The following is a 10135-nucleotide window of genomic DNA, read 5'->3' as shown; positions in this document are numbered from 1 at the left end:
GCTAACGTGTATTTACTTTCAATCCTTTTTGCCTCTGATGAGGAGCAATGTCAATTTTTTTTATCTACTTACTTTATAAACCTCAAAATATTTCATACATAGATAATTCTAATACGTAACTGTCACCAGGATTTCAAAGTTAATTGACTTTTTAAACAGTAGAAACTAAAGCAAAAAAAAAAAAGTTTGTTCCATTTTTTTTATCGTTAGCTTAAAGTATTATCTATTGCTGCCATAATTACTGAAATTCTTTGAACTGAATATGTTTTTCTCCTTCTTCTCTTATTTCCATCCCCAAAGCAATTTGATTAAAATTTCAAGTCCCTTAACAAACTCCTTCTTTTTGAATAATACCCACATGCTTATAGGAGTTCCTATGAGGTTTTGTTCAATTAAAAATGTCATTTGAGATGTAGCAAATTCGGAGGTATTACTAAGAACATCTATTTCTAATTATCAGAAAATGTTATAAATAAGGCACGTTCGTTCTTGGGAAAGCCTAAATCTAATATGTTAAAACAAAGTTATATAAGATATGGTAGGCATTTATAAAGGATCACATATAACATTTAAAATTGTTTTTTCAGTTTCACTTTAAAACTGTTTAGCTTTCAGGGGAATGAGCTAGAGTTCCACTGCATAAATAGAGAAAAAATAGATAAGGAATAAAAGCTTATGTGGAAAATGATTATTAATAGAATGTGTTAGGTAGTATCTTATTAAAATAATGACCTTGAAATCTAGTAGTGATTTTAGAAGTTAAAATGTATTTTATGGGGAATGTATATAAAACTAAAATAATTCACTGAGATTAGATTCAACAAGCAAAATTTTTTTTCTTTAAATTTTGAATAGAAATATATGACTGTAAATTTTATAGTTTGTTCTATCCGGACCCTGAGAACTCTCCTCAAACGATTAATTGTGATTGTTCCCTCTAATTGAGATTTGGTTTGACTTTATGCTAATAAATTAGCCTGTGTTGTGCATCATTTTAAATGCTCCAGTGAATACACAAATTTTCCAATTTCAAATGAATTCAATATTTTACTGAGGTGACTCAGCTTAGCTCCTCATTAAAGTTTCAGGAAAAAGAATAAAAATGTATATCATTGTACATTAATGTAGTTTTTAAAATATTTACAGTAAATTTCTAACTTAGAGTGTTATACCCCAAAATGTACGAAAGAAGATATTAAAGCAATTAAAAGAATAGACTGTGCTACTTAATGTATAAGTAATTTTAGAAATTGTGGTCACTCTAGATTGGTACCGAGCCTCCCAGTATTTTAATAAACTAGAGGTAGAAAAATGGTGTAGGTACTAGTAGTTAAACATAAGTCTGAAAAATTGAAAATTCTCTTACCATTTTGCGTTATATAGACAAAACACATAAATTTTGAAGCAAGATTTCAATAATTACTTCAAGTAATTTATTTTATTGTTAAAATCTAGCTGCTTTTGATGGCAAGTATATTTGTAAAATTACTTCATTTGTTCGTCGGTGAGAATTTACAAGGTAGAAGTCATTCATTAGACTTCTATAGATTTTGTACACACAAAAAATGCATAAAAGTGGGAAATATGAAAATACTACCCTTTGACGTACATACTTAAGGTACTCTAGATTGTTCCCACATTAATGTCAAAATTAATTAACTTACCATATAAAACCTTTCATTACCTAAACTTTGTTCTCTGTTCACTTAACCTTACAGTGACAGCCATGTTTCTCATTTCTATATTATTTCTCACTTCAGGACAGTTGTACATTCATTTCTACCTAAAATTCACCTTCCCACCTCTACCTTTTCCCATTATCTGGTTAAATACTAAGTGTCCATTATGATCCGTTTCAAATTTCTCTTTTGTGCTCTCAAGACACCTGTACATTCTCAGGTTAGTTAGTACATCACGTTGTCCTTATAGTAACATTCTCGGCAACTAACACAATATATGTAATAGCGTAGTTATGCAATAGTCTACAACATCTCTTTGGGAACCAAAAGAAATAAATGCATACACTAATGCATAGTGTGCGTGTTTAGCAAAAAGGGAGATCAGATTGAACTGGCAGGGTGAGGGTTTCGAGAGTGGAATATAGGTTAGGAAAATGATGTATGAGTAAACTTTAGATATTCAGAAAGAACAAAAACAATATTACAGAGGGACTGGTTTGAGCAAGACTTTGAAATTCAAAATGATTGCAATTTGCTTGGGGAACATATATTAAGTAGAAATGGGAGCACTCCACAGACTGTGAGAGGTGCAGATTTGATCATGTCAGTTGATAATTTCAACTGGGACATTTCAGATCGACCACTAAATACCCAGGCCCAACAAGCATATTAAAAGACACTGTGACATCTCAATAAAGCTGGAAAAATAAATAAAGAAAGAAAGAAAAGAAAAGATAAAAGAAAAAGAAAGACATTGCTAAAAACTGGAAAGCCACATAAGACTTAACAGCATGAATTCTAGTGACAGTCCTCAAACTATTTCATCCCATTTACACCATTCATACTCTTAAAAATTATTGAAGACCCAAGAGTGATTTTATGTGGATTATATATCCTAGATTTATAAATCTAAAATTAAAATGGAGAAATATTTAAAATATTTATGTATTCTTTTTAAAATACAACAAACCCACTTCATTTCAATGTAAAATTTTTATAAAACATAACTGTATTTTGGAAATAAAAGAAAAATTTAGTTAGATGAGTAACATTGTTTTGCATTTTTGACATTTCTTTAATGAATAGCTTAATAGAAAGAGTTAAACTATCTTATCTCCTGCATCAAATGTTTTGCCTTAGAATATTTAAAAGTATACAATAAAAATTCTGTTCCACACAGATATTTAGTTGGAAAAGGGAAACCTTGAGAACCTCAGGGGTCCTCAGATCACAGAATGAGAACCATCAAATAAAGGAAATACGGAAGCCAACTACTTATGTAACTGTTATGACAGTTGAACTGTTAGGTGAAAGACAGTATAAACAGTTTCATCTATAGAAATCATTTTTTAAATATTTACCCAGGACTAACTCCTAAATGAAGACATTTTTAACTCTCTAATGTACACCCTAGAATATAACCATATATTCATTAAACAGGTTTTGTGCTGCTACAAGGATTTGAATCAATATTAATGAAACATTCTAGAAAAATAGTTTTACAAATGTATGGTATGCAGTTAGACTTTTTCCTTTGTAATAAGCTAGAGAACATAACAGAGATCAGAGAAAATTTTACTTTATCCCATTAGAATACCCACACATCTCCCAGAAATGCATACTCAGATGCAGCCTAACATTGTCACAGTGACACAAAATATAAATCTGTGTGTTAGGTAAAAATAGAGAACATGTGTTTCTGTTACTCCACACTTTTGTCCCCTCCAATTAGCCTTATCTTCCCCCCACCCTACTGTGCCCATCAAATTTTTCTCACTAGTAGTATTGTTAATGATTTGCTTAATTATGCTTCATTAACACTTAATTATATGTGTGGTATCATTCAGAAACTATTTCTTAGGTAGAGATGGATCATTTCTGTTGACTTAGCATTTCTCTTGTGACATTTGTCCAATGCATCATTGTGTAATCTGACTTTCTCTTTAGCTTGTATGGAACAAATCCTATGTGTTTTCAGAACTACCTAACTTAGCTACAATTGCCTGTAACTCAACATTTTCTACTTAAATTTGTCTACCAAATATATAATATATAACAGGATGATATGCACTTCAAAGAAGACATAAGAAATTTATACATGTATAAAATATCTATATGAAGTAACCTAATAAGCCATAGTAAAGAAAAAAGTAAGGAATAAGTAATGTAAATTAGTTTTTATAAAGGAAAATAGATTTTTTCTCAAAACCCATAACCATATTTTTTTCTATCTGAGTGTTGTCTTAAACAATCAATGCTCTTCCTTCAAATATATCCTATTAGCCACATAGTTTATCAGCTCTTGACACATTCTTTCAGATCTCTATTTTTAATTAGATGATTTTGCTGTTCCATCAATTTAACCTTTGCCTTTGTGCAGATTCTTCCCAAACTTTTATTTGTAATTTCCTACCCCAAATCTAGTAGGGAGCATGAGCAGAGATTTTCACCTTGGAGTCTTTCTAGCATCCAATCTCTGCTTAGTATTCTTATTACTAGAATTTAGATCATGGACTCTGTATGTCTTGCCTTCACTATTTTAACAGTATCCAGATGCTTATTTTTATTACCACATTGAAGAGCTCCCACCTCACTCAAACACTCCTCATTTTATCTTCCTTAAAACAGAGGTGCATTTTGCCTTTCTACTGTTCAAATCCCTTCATATGGCTCATAGACTAACACTCAGACCCATGAAAGTTAAAATTTGAGAATATCCATTCCTTTCACCCCAATTGCTCTTCTCTTAAAATCTTTTATTCAAATAGATAGAAAACACTGAAAGGAAAATAAAATAGATGAAAGTCAGTTGGAGCGATTAAGTGATAAGCCAGCCAGCAAAGATATTGTTATAACCTATGACAGAGCAAGAAGAGGGGTGGTGAGAATTAACTTTTATGCTAATAACTAAAGGAAAGTTGTTCTGACAATTGGTGGGGAGAGGGAAAAGAGAAGCAGACAGTTTGGTTCCAAAAGATAAAGATGTATTTAGGGCAGCTGCTTCAGCCACTGTGAAAAGAACAAAAAAATCAGCACAGCTGGAAATTTTGACAGGTTCCAGCAGGCAAATCAAATGAACTGACCACATGAGTAATAGTGAATAAATAAAAGTGAATTCAAACCAATGCATTCAAACCTGGGGCTGTGCTCAATATCTGACTCAACTAGATTTGTGGAAAGTTGACCCATCAGTTTAATTTTCTTTTTTTTTTTTTTTTTTGGCCATTACGTAACAGGATGGTGTAGGGAATGAGAGGTGAGGGCACTGTCACCAGAATGGAAAGTATAAATTGTCTTCAAAAAGTGGCCACATTGTTCTACAGTTCCTAATCAAATATTACTAAATCAAAAGGCTCTTTAGTTGGGGGAAAAAACAAAAAACAAAAAAAACAAAAAAAACCCTTGAACCTACATAAAATCTTTTGACAGAATTGTCATAAGTTTACTTACGGTCATTATTTACCCAATCTAGTATGGATGTATGTATATGTTTGTCTTACTATAAAAACTGATATGTTTGATCAAAAACTATTATAACTAGGGATGGGATACAATTTATTACTGATACATACATATATCAATAGTATATATAGTATTTCATAGTACCTAGATGATATTACCTCCCTAAAATATGAAAAAATTGGAAATCTGAAACCTATGTGGCCATAAGAGATTTGAGTAAGCCATGGTGAGATGGTTCGCTGGGACTGTTATAGAAAAAAATAACCTCGTGACTCTAGGATCAATCAAAGAAAAAGACGGCTCCTTTAGCTTCATTGCCCATAGAAATGAGTTTTTCCTTTGGGCATAATCCCAAGGGAATGTTTAATGAGAAGAATAATAAGAAGAATGGTCTTCTCTTTAAAATTACATGTTCCCATCTTTGAATCCAAATGGAAGAACAGAACTGATCAATATATTTTTTAATTTGTGAGGCATATGTAAATGATCATACTAACAAATATTTAAATCTATCCATCCTCATTATCAGAAAAAGATCTAGTTATAGTTTAGTTTTTACATCAAGTTAAAACATACTTTTTCAATTGCCGACGTTTGTTTTTTCTTTACAGTTTCCCAAGGCAAAATACATAATACACATAATGAGTCAGAAATGATCGTTATTCATTTACAACCTCTCCAGTTAGAATGAAATACTGTCATTTTTAGGTCATTGTATAATGCTGTTTCTGGCATACGTGGACTGCATAAAGTAACTTTCAGTGCCAAGGTTAATGTATCAACTTCAGGTAGTTGCTTTGTTGAATTTTGTTAAATATTCTTGAGCTTCTCTAACCCTCTGAGACAGACTGAAATGAAAAGGAATTTAATTAGAGTGTGCTGGGAATGTAATGTGGTACATTAAGTTTTTATTAAGAAAACTGGTACTGAACCACAACATTATTGGTTCTGAAATTAGCCTTCTAGGTAAACGAAGTATACATATATGTGGATAAGCAGACTGAATGTAAAGAGAAATTATCATAAAGTACTAACTCAATGAAAGTTAGTTTTGAAAGAAGAAAGCTTTCTTATAACACGTAAAAATCAGAAATAAAGTTCCTGTTTCATTCTAGAACCACTGTCCAGGCGTGGTTATGCTGTGCCCATTTTAGTCACTGGAATTCAGTCCTCCTGTGATTAATTTCAAAGGTACATTGGTCCAGAGTTATTATTAGGTTAGTCTGTTAATGCAAAATCTGTCAAAATGGCCTTGAAGTAGAAATCACGCAGATGCATACAAAGTTCTAGCTTAAAATATCTTTAATTCAAGGATTTGACTATTTTAGCTTCATTTAGTGAAGGTAGCTCAAAATTAAGACAATTAATTGGATTCATCTATGTTTTTAGCAGTGTGTAATACATTTTTTGGGAAAACATATTACAAAAAAGCAGTACAAAAAAGCTCAATTTAATTAAAGTCTGTTCATTCAGCAGTGTTAATATGTATTAATTATTAACATAATTAAAAAAATGCATATGAATAATAACATACAGAATGATAAAGATAAATCTCATGAACAGCAAAGGTGCTTTCTAGAATTTTAAACTCTGACTTTGAAATAGGTAAGAGTTTTTTCTTGTTTTTCCTTGTCTTATCAGAGTGACGGACATTATTTACATTTTTTTATATTAAATTGTCATGGGTGATCATCTTTTAAATAGCAGTTAAAATTTTAATAAATCTACAATTCAGATAATCCATCACCACAATATTTTATCTGATTTATTTAGTTTGATATAGTTCATTATTTACATTATCTGAGTAATTATCTTAGTTTAGTTCTTTGCAAATATAGACAATGTCATAAACTAATTATCTATTATAATTTATCATCTCTTTGGTTATCTCAATCATCCACTATAGAAAATCAATCTCTTAACCAGAATAGTTTGTATAGATTTTCTAGCTCCTATTATATTTAGTTTAAAAGAGGAAATTTTCATCTTTTTGACTGAAACTCCATAAAAAGCACTACCACTTCATTTGCCTTTCTTGTAATCAGTAAATTTATTTTCTTAAAAACACTAGCTCATCTTAAAGTTTCTATTAAACTGAGAACTATATTTTGTTAGAGCTAAAGAGAAAAAACCATAATTTGTGTAAACCTGTGCACATTTCAAATCTATTGCTCTCAAGAATTGTAGGCCTTTTTATAAATAAGTATTACTTTCAGCAATACATTTAAGGACATTTAGTAACCTATTAAAATACATTTGTCAAGTTTTTAAATATAATGAATAAAAAATTAAACATCTACTATATGTTAAATAAAATTATTTCCTTACTCTTACATAAATAATATTTTTATAAGTTTTCTCTTGAAAACGTCTATTTAATGTTAATGCAGGTATACATTAGAATTGGCAAGTAGATTTCTTTTAATAATAGATCAAAAATTATATTTTGACTAGTATATTAATGCTATATAATGATTTCATCAACATCTCAGAATTTTACCATTTTCCTAATGGTAAGAGACTATATAGCATATTTCTACACTAGGGAAAGATAATCAGTAAATATTTCTTGATATAGAGTGTCATAATTAAAACTTAAAGTTTTTTTAAGGAATAGTTCTATTATTTAGCATTGTTTAAAACATGTTTTATCTTATTCTCTCATTTATCATATTTCTTCATTTCTTCATTTTTCTTTACTCTGTTTTGGTTTCTATGGATTGGATGAAACGGCCACCTCTCCCAGTTTTGATGGCTTGGACTTGGGGAAGTTCTGAACCTTATTATTCATCCCTCCTCTGGCTTTTGATTATGTTCCAAATTTTTGTGATGCTTTGGAATTTCAAAGACTAAAAAATATATATATATAATAAAAAAATGATCCTTTATGATTTCCTTTTCTTCTTATGAAGATCTACCTTTTTTAAGGCATTGTCTTTTGGTAACATCAGTGGTATATGATTAGAAATCATGCCAGCAGACTATATCATCAAATCACTGTTCTTTCTTGATTTTTTTGGAGTCATTTTCACCATTTAAAACCTTCATTATTCTATTGCTCTTAGTTTAATATGTTGCAGAGATGTTTTCATCTTAGTATTTTTTTTTTGCCAAAAATGATATCAAGAAAATACACAATTCAATTTAGTTAATTTATTTATGAATACATATGATTTTGCTGAAACTTTATTTTTACTGAAAACAAGTATAAATGTGTGTGTATGCCTGTGTATGTTTGTCATTTGTTACATAATTCAGATTAAAATAAACATTATAATAAGAATAATAAGGAGTTTAAACAGTAACTGAAACACTTATTAACACACTAAATTTTATATTAGTCCAAATGCATGCTTGTAGATAGTCTGATTACTTAACCTACTTAAAACTCACAGAATGCTGTTTAAAATATGTTAAATGCAGAACGCAGCCAATAAAGAAGTAAAAAATGAGCAGAGATTATTTTTTTTTAATGTAAGATAATTGGAAGGTAAACTAGCAGCAAAGTTGCTTTTCATTCACCAGCCAGGAAGTGAGTCCTTTCCAGGAATTGAATCTGCCAGCACCTTGATCTTGGACTCCCCAGCCTTCATAACTGTGAAAAATAGTTTTCTGTTGTTTAAGCTACCCAGTCTATGGTATTTCGTTATGGCAGCCTGAGCTAATACATTAGCTAGCATCATATTATCACTTCAAAATGAATTACTAGTAATAATAAGTAATATAATTTCTAGACCCAAAGCAAATTTTCTCTTTTCTATTTAGAGTAGTACAAGTATACATAATGTAGCCAGTTCTTCAAGACTTTAACTTTATATTTTTCATTAGTCACAACATTAACAGCTGTGTTTCTCCTAAGATCCTAGAAATAAATGCAGGTGTTCCTGGAGACAAATGCAAATGATATCAACTTCCTCATTTTTTAATCCACTGAGTGTTTAATTATGGAATGCTGTCTTTAGGATTTGTTTATGTTAGTAGTGATGTCTTACAAAATAGATGAAGAGCAAGAGTTAAAACTTTAGAGCAGTTCATGAATTATTCTTATCATCAATCTTGTCACTGTTGACAAATGCTCCATATGTTCATGTTCACAACTTCTTGTGCTTTGCTTTATTTTTTATGTGCTTTGAATATCAATACTTGAATAAAATAATGTCTATAAAGAAGTTAGCATACTACTATGTAATTTTAAATGTTATTTTACCTTTCTTATTATCTGTTACAATATTTCAATTTATACTTTTTGCTATATTTACTCATGTATGTCTTATCTATTCTACTAAAATGCAAACAATATGAAGATACAGTCCATGTTTTATACTTTTTTCTACTTTAACAACATTTAAAGAGCAACATTTCAAGAGGTGTTGTAAGGTAGTGCACGGATATTTTATAAATGAGAGTTATACATAAAATATTCTCTCTGACTTTCACCAAGTCATGATTTGAAAGTCTTGGAGATTTTGTGTGCTTTGATAAAAAATTATTTTAAGCGTTATTTAGTCTCACTGTGCTTCGGTTCTCTCATCTAAAATAGAGATGTTAAGGGTATTTATCTCATTATTTGTTGTGAAGATTACAGATTTTGTAAACTGCAAAACATAGTATCAGATATAGAAGCGATATATAATTATTGCTATTATTTTCCTCATAAATATTAACTATTATTTACTTAGCTTATCACTGATGGAAATCAGGATATATGCTAAGGGGCTTCTCCAAGTCCCCCTTCAACACAGAGGGGTGTAAAATGGACCCGAGCCAAATGACTCTGAGTCAGTATAATACCTAAAGGAACGTCGACTGTGCGTGAGCAGCACCCTCACATCTCATGCTTCCTCTCAGGCCGGGAGCAAGAGGGTTCTACGCTCCCGTCATTGTGATTCAGTCCCATGGTTGTAATCCATCCACCTCTCTTCGGGAATAATATATAGAAACACCTGCAAGTTTTTTTCCTTCTTTTCTTTCTTTCTTTCTTTCTTTCTTTCTTT

The sequence above is a fragment of the Pteropus medius genome, unplaced genomic scaffold (assembly GCF_902729225.1).
Source record: "Pteropus medius unplaced genomic scaffold, Ma_sr-lr_union100, whole genome shotgun sequence".
Classification (NCBI taxonomy): Eukaryota; Metazoa; Chordata; class Mammalia; order Chiroptera; family Pteropodidae; genus Pteropus; species Pteropus medius.
The sequence above is the reverse complement of the archived record's forward strand: the minus strand, read 5'-3'. Positions refer to the sequence as shown.